Source organism: Diceros bicornis (assembly GCF_020826845.1).
Source record: "Diceros bicornis minor isolate mBicDic1 chromosome 1 unlocalized genomic scaffold, mDicBic1.mat.cur SUPER_1_unloc_3, whole genome shotgun sequence".
Lineage (NCBI taxonomy): Eukaryota > Metazoa > Chordata > Mammalia > Perissodactyla > Rhinocerotidae > Diceros > Diceros bicornis.
In genome coordinates this window covers 1,945,214-1,953,001 of record NW_026690856.1, presented here as the reverse complement: position 1 = coordinate 1,953,001, position 7,788 = coordinate 1,945,214, and positions in this window count along the sequence as shown.

Genomic DNA, 7,788 nt, shown 5'->3' with positions numbered 1-7,788 from the left:
AACTCTCTTATATATGCTCAAATGGCTAATGGAAAGTAGGGACAAAGGACCAACGAAAATAAAGAGAATGATGTCTCAATTCACAGAGAATATCAATAAATAGAAATTGTAAAAAGAACCAAATAGAAATAATTGAGTATTACCCATGTATTACCCATGCACTTCCTTCTCCCACCTCCAACCTTAAACAACCACAAATTTACTTCCTGTCTGTACAGATTTGCCCATATTTGACATTCCATGTAAATGGAATCATATAATAAGTGGTCTTCTTTGACTAGATGCTTTCAATTAGCAGATGGTCTTCAAGGTGCATCCATGGTGTTGCACGTGTCCTTCATATCTTTATGGCTGAAGAACATACAATGTACAGAGATACGGATCACATTGTGTTTATACATTCATCAGATGATGATATTTGGGTTGCTCTGGTCCACCTTTTGCTGGTCCCACTCTCACCTTCAGTGGCCCAACATCAATGTCTCCCATCACCCTTCGTATTCACTGCCATCCAGTCAGCTCAGGTCTGCTTAGGCACCAGGTCTCCTCAATGTACATACTGGTGGAGCCTTTAGCAAGGGCTCTAAAAGGCAGAGGTTGGGACCAGTAGTGGCCACCTCGCTGAAGACTGCCAAGTCTAATACATGCTTTCCAGCTGCAGCAACTTTAACATAAACAATTAGAGTGGAAATTCCCAAGGTTGCTGACACATGTGGTCTCCAGTGATTCCTCTTAAAAAACTTGAAGTACAGGGCCTCCTAGTAGACATCTGTCATCCTTCTTGGTTTCCCAGCCACTGAACCCTTATCCTAGGTTTGTTGGCTTCCCTCATTTTGTGATCCTGGGGGGGAGACAACACCAGCTTCCTGATTTAAAAGCAGAAAATGCCAGATACATCCATTTGCAGCCTCCGCACTGCAGCCAGGGTAACAGTTCTGTGGATCAGAAGCACCCACACAGACTCTGAACCAGGAGGTGGGAGCAACGCTCTGATGATAATGGATTTGGACAACAGCTAATAGAAGCAGCCTCAGCGGGGCTCCAGCCCATCCCAGTCCTCCCAGAGGCTCCGTGAGTGATTACTCTAACAATCCTCTGCTGGACACAATCAAGAGCCCTGAATGAGAGCTTGGCGCTGGTGTTGGAAGTGGGGAGACGGTGAGGAGGCGCCCACAGTTCGCATTCCAGCCTTGGTCTAGGATGGGGGCCTCTTCTCAGACCTCCGGTCAGCCGGCGTGGTCACTGCCCCCCAGCGGCCTTCCCCACGGGCTGGGTCCGCAGGCTCAGCGCGGGTCAGACTCTGCACCCCCAGGGTCAGTCCCCGCAACGGACATTGGTGCCAGACTCCATGCAGCCATCACGTCCGGAGGATCCAGCCTTGGGGACACGCGCGTCCTCGTCGTGGGCGGAGGACACGCCGCTGTCCGGCCAGACTGCCCCGCGCCGTGGGCAGCGGCGGAGCCGGAGGAGCGGGGAGGAGGGCAGCGGGGACCGGGTCGACGACCCTCTGGCGGTGCGCTCGGGGCAGCTCGGGCGCGTGGGAGGCTCTGGGCTCCCACCCAGCGCTGTCGCATTCATTCTCCGCCGTCCTCGCCTCCGCTTCCTTCTGTGGCGCCGCCAGCCTGTCTTCTCTCCGCCCGCCCACGACCTCTCAGCTCTTCCCAGCGGCCCCTGGGCTTGGCTCTCTCCGCCACCTCTCGCCGCTTTTCCGCTGGGCTTGGCTCCTCCAACCAGGCTTCAGGCCCTTCTGCCTGGCCTCCGCTGTGTCTTCACATCTTCGGCTCTTTCCTTTTCTCTTCGGATCTTTCCGCCCGCCTCGGCTCCCTCCACCTCTCCCCGCCGCTCCTCGGCTCCCTCCACCTCTCCCCGCCGCTCCTCGGCTCAGCGGTTCGGGTTTCTCTCTCCGTCTGGTTTCGGCTCTCTCCGAGTTCACTGCCACAGTTCGGCTCTTTCCTGCCAAGTCCTGGGTTCAGCTGGGCTCTCTCTGACTGTCAAGGTCCTCGTGTCCGGGGGCGGAGGTTGTTCAAATTCACCCACTCTTCACTGTGGTATGAGAGTGCCACTTTCTCTACATCCTAATAGATCAACATATTAAACAAACAGTAAATGTACCTAATCTGATAAATAAAAACAAAAATCTTGGTGTTTTACTTCGTATTTTTCCTTTGGTGAGTGAAGTTGAGAATCATCTCTTATACTGAGAGCATTCTGTGTTTCCTGTGAACTGTTCTTAGTAATTGGTCCATTTCTCCAACGGATTCATGTTTGTTTTTGGTTGGTAAGTGTTCCTTAATGTTAATAAATTAGATTTTTGTGATGAGTTGCCAACATTCTCCTCTTTTCTTTTTTTTTTTGTCTTTGCCTCCAGTCGGTGCTGCCATGCAACGACTGCCATGCAGAATTTTTAAAGGAAATCAAACATGTTAACTTCGTTTCTTGTTTTATGTTATACTTTTAAAAGACCATCTTTTCTCTGAGATGCTATATAAAATACTTATCCATTGGTTTTTTTCTAGGACTTTCACAGTTTTAATATTTATATTAAATCCATGATAACCCCTATTCCACAGAACAACTGGGGGTTCCAACATAATTTTTTTGTTAACAATTCATTTTTTCTTTCCTGCCTTAGAACATCACCTGCACCCACTTTATTAGGAAAAATGTTCAGGCATGGAGATAATTTGAAAGAGTTGAACAGTCAAGTTATGGACAGAATTCTGTCCCCTCAACAGTCATGTGTTGAAGCGCTAATCCCTAGTAGCTCTTATTGTGACTTTATTTGGATGCTGTGACTTAAAAGAAAGTAACTGAGATAAAATAGGGCCATTAGGGTGGACACTAATCCAATCTGATCACTGTCCTTATAAGAGGAGATTAGGACATATAGACCAAGAGACACCAGGGGCACGCATGCACAGAGGGATGACCACGTGAAGAGGCAGCAAGAGGATGGTCATCTGGAAGACAACGAGAGAGGACTCAGGAGAAACCAATCCTGCAGGCAACTTGATCTTGGACTTCCAGCCTCCTGAATTATGAGAAAGAAAGTTTCTGCTGTTTAAGCCACGCAGTCTGTGGTACTTTCCTATGGCAGCCCTAATGAAGACAGCCCACACCTACATTCCATCAGTTACAATTTACTATATTTACTTTGCCACCTCCATCCATTTATCACCCAAGAATCTATCTCTGTTTAATGCATTTTCAAGTATGTTTCAGACAGCAGTATACTTAACTCCTAAACATGCTAGCATACATAGTCATTAAAGTTCAAAATTTGACTGAGGCTGGAAGAGCTTCCCAGGTGGCTCACTGAATGGTGAGCAATTGGTGCTGACAAGTTGGTTCCTCTCCACGTGGACCTCTCCACAGGGCTACTTGAGCATCCTCATGGCATGGTGGATGGCTTCCCCTAGAGAGGGAGCAATCTAAGAGACCAAGGAGGAAGCTTCAGTGTGTTTTATGATGTAGTCTCAGATGTGAGACACTGTCATTTCTGCAGCACTGTATTGATCATTTGGGTTCATGACAATTCACGACTAATCGAATGTGAGAGGAGACTGCACAGGGCCTAAATACAGGTGGAAAGTAGCATAGGTGGCTATCTTGGCTGCTAGCCTACACACCGACCTTTCCTCCAGGCGACCTATCCTCATCAGCCCAGAATTCCTTTTCTTCTGCTCCAGCTCACCCCTGAGAACCTGGTTTGATTGGAGCTATTTGGGGCCTCTGGAATTCATGGCTGTGTTTGGGACAACATGGAAAGTCTCATCTTTCCCTTTACTCTTGCTCCTCTCCCCTCTCTCTCCTTTTCAGCCTCTCCCCCAGCTCCAGCCTTCCTTGGCTCCTAGTGACTCTTTTAGCAGTAAAGGATATTCTGATGGTCAGCAGGATGTGCAACAGATAAGAGGGGTTTGCTGGAATAGGAAATGGTGGGGGAAAGTCTGCTTCCTGGGTTCCTGTCACCTTCTGTAGAAGGGGAGCTTGGGGGTGTTTGGTGGCTTGTCAGGACAACTGCTGTGTTCCTTATTCTGAGACTGGGTCCTCAACATTCCCCAGGGCAGGGGATATTAGATGGGGCTCCATCTCTCCACTACAGTTGGGGACAGAGACATATACATAGCAAGAGGACGCTGACAAGCTGGCAGCTGGGGCTCAGAATGATCCTTGTTTTTGAGATTAGGGAGGAATCACCACAGGGGCCGTCGTCTCCTGTTGGTAGGGACTTGAGGGACTTGCATTGTGTGCTCCTCTCATTTGTGTTGAGTGCTGCTTGCTGATGCTTCTATAGACTCTTATTTTGTGATAATGGGAAGAGAGGGAGTTTTCTGAGGATCTGTTTGACACTTACATTGGAGAGCCTGATGTGTTGTCTAGGGAGACTCTGGTCATTTCTTTTCTGGACGGGGACACTGGGTTACTCTTCGCTCGGTATAGTCATATCTAGTTGAGGAGTAAGGAGGTAAGCTGGGGTTTGTGTTGGTTAAAATGTTGTGGTATTTGTTGGGGCTCCCTTCTTCTTGGCGTATGGGTGTTGTAAGTTGCTTTTTGGGGTTTCCCACATCTCTAATCTTGCAGGAATGTGGGAGATCACTTTCTGAAGCTTCCATCATTTGATGGAGTCCTCATGATTTTGGGGATAACTGGGAGGTATGAGAGTGAGGTTCCTGTTGTCTCTGGTGCTTGGACGCTGGAGGACCACTGCTTGTATGGGGCTCACACTTCTCAAGTGTTGGGGTGACATGGAGCGGTCACTGGATGGAGGGCCATTGTCTCTAATTCAGGGAGAGGATTGGGATAATTGCATGAGATTCGACTTATCTTTAGTCAGGGGGCTCTGGAGGGGTCTTTATAGAACTCCCTTCTTCTAGTGTTGGGGGAGATCAGAAGTCTCTCTTTCTGGGTCTGCCCTTGTCGGTGTTGTTGGCATAGACTGGGTGGGTCACTGGGCTGTGGCTTCCCATTTTCTAGTGTTGAGGAGCAGGTAAGTGTGTGACTTATGGGGCTGCTGTCATTTCTAGAATTAGAAGTTACTAGGGGGTTCTTGCTGGAGTCTCATAATTTCTAGTTTTGAGGGGATGGAGTTCTTGCTTGCTCAGACACCAGCATTTGTGTTTGTGGATGACAGATGTTATCTGAGTTCCGGTTGCCTCTAGTTTTGGAAGGAACTGATGGTGTCTCTCTAGGGCATCTGTCACATCTGCTGTTGGATGCAGATTGTGAGCACCATTTGCTGGGGCTGCATAATCTCTAGTCTTGGAGGGTGGAGTGGGGATTCCCTTGGAGAGGATTCCATTATCGCTAGTTTTCGGGTATCAGTTCAATGTGTTTTTAAACTCATTTTATTTTGAAAATGTTTAGACTTACGTAAAAGTTGTAAAAGTATACAGGATTGTTTTAGTAAGTCAATATTCATTATAAAAACTTACATTTTGTTTCCTGCCGTTGATCATTCCTAACATTATGTGTCTTTGGGTGTAATTGTTTTCCTTCAGCCTGAAAACGCTCTTTAGAGTTTCTTGAATTTCAGTTCTGCTGTTGTTTAATTGTTTTAGCTTGTTTTTTGAAACCCCCTTTGGAAAAGATCTTTAAATTGTCTGCATTTTTGAAGAATATTTTTCTTAAGTCAAAGAATGTTAATTTGGAAGGGTTTTTTTTCGCTGCCATTCAACCCTTTAGCTGTCAGATGTCATTCATGTCTTCTTGCTTCCACAGTTTCTTTTGAAAAGTTACCAGACTTCTTATTGCTCTTTTGAAGGAAACGTGTCCTTTTCCTTTGGTTGTTTTAAAGATTTCTAGTTTGTCTTTCATATTCTACAATTGTCCATCTTTCTTTCATTAATAGTTATTTTGAAATCCTTGTCTGCTAACTCCGGTATCTGGATTGTCTCTGGGTCTGCTTCTACTGATTTATATGTTCATAATTGAGAGATTTTCCTGCTGCTCTGCATGTCTATTAATCTTTTATTGTATGCTGGATCTTGTAAACAATACCTTGTAGAAGCTCTTAATCATGTTTCCTTCCTCTAAAGATTAGGTTTCCAGTACGAATGGATCACACTGAGCCTCTGAAGGAGAACCTAAAATGACTTATTTATTTCAGTTTTGCACTGACACCTGAGATGTAGATCTTACTCTTAGTGTGTGGCACTGACTCTCAGGCTGTGACATTTCTAGGGTCATAATTGAAAGCCAGGACTTTTTTTTTTTAATCAAGGTCATTCCACTCCAGATGACTCCAAAAGCCAACCTTCAACTCCTGGCATGTGTGATCTCCGAAATTTCTGCACAATAATCAGTTTTCAGTGGCTTTTCTCTTCTAAGTCTCCTACATTCATTCCCTGCACATGCACAAGTTAGGTGCTATTCAAAGAGCTGAGGGGGGATTTTTAAGCAGATTTTAGGGGCTTCTTTTTGTGAATCTTTATTTTCCACTAGAATATCCTTCAGTGATATTTCAGGATCAGGTTGTATTTCCTCTACCGTAGCCCTGGAATACACTATTCCTCCAGAGAGCCCTGGTTTCTTACTTTTTCTTTAGAATAGTATCTTAGAAACCAATTTCTTGGTGGTTGATAGGTATTCTCATTATTACTGGAGTGTCCTTCTTCTAGGTCTTCTGAGCTGACAGACCTTGGAAGGATATGAATCTATACTATCCTCTACATACACACATTATCTCTCTCTCTCTCTTTTTATCTACCCATCCATCTGTGAAAAGCAGGAATTGATAACGGTAGCTCTTATTCCAACCAAACGCCTCAGTTGGAGTGGAATAAGAGCTAGCCTTCTCTCTTTCCTTGTTTATAACATCTTTCTTTGACTGTGATACACTGGCTCTCATCATCTACAATATATTTACTTAGTTTTTCAGATCTAGTATATGCCTAAACTAATTTCAGGATTGCTAACCCATACCATTCTGAGAAACATTAAGTATGAGCTAGAGTACATGATTTCTGGTCACTTCTTTTGATCCAGGCTTACAGGATCTGGTAAAACATAGTTTTCCAAAGTAACTTTGGTTTCCTTTTCATAGGCTTCATTGTGGCTGTGTTATTCCTTTTCCACAACATTTAGATTCATTTGTTATAGCTTGTTTTCCATTTTATGTTCCCTTCACTACCGGTGGATTAATTTTTTTAACCTACAGTAATATCCACTCTGCGGTGTACAGTTCTCTGGGTCTTGGCAAATGCATAGAGCTGTGTATCCATGAACATAGTCATGATCGAACATGATACACACATGAACAGTCTTGATAGGACAATTCCATCACTCCCAAATTCCTTTCTGCTGCCCTTTTGTAGTAATCCCCCTTTCTTACTCTTTGCCCCAGGAAACATTGATTTGTTGTCCTTCACTACAATTTTGCTTTTCCTCAAATGACGTACTATGGAATATACAATAAATGGCTTTTTGTCTCTGGCTTCTTTCACTTAGGAAAATGAATCTGATTTAAATTGAGGTATATATTAAATATAGCACAACACATAGATCTTAGGTGTAGAACTTAATGCATTTTTACAAATGCATACACCTATGTAACCTATAATCATTTCAAGATATAGAACGTTCTCCTCACCCCATAAAATTCCTCCATGTTCCATCTCGGTCAATCCTTGCTCCTGCCTCACCCCTTCTCCACAATCTGAGGTTAGATGCAACCACTGTTCTGATTATTTTTCCTATCACAGATTATTTTTTGACTGTTCTTGGAACTCATACAAATAGAATCATACAATATGTACTCTTTTTTGGGTGTGGCTCATTTTTCTCGGTATA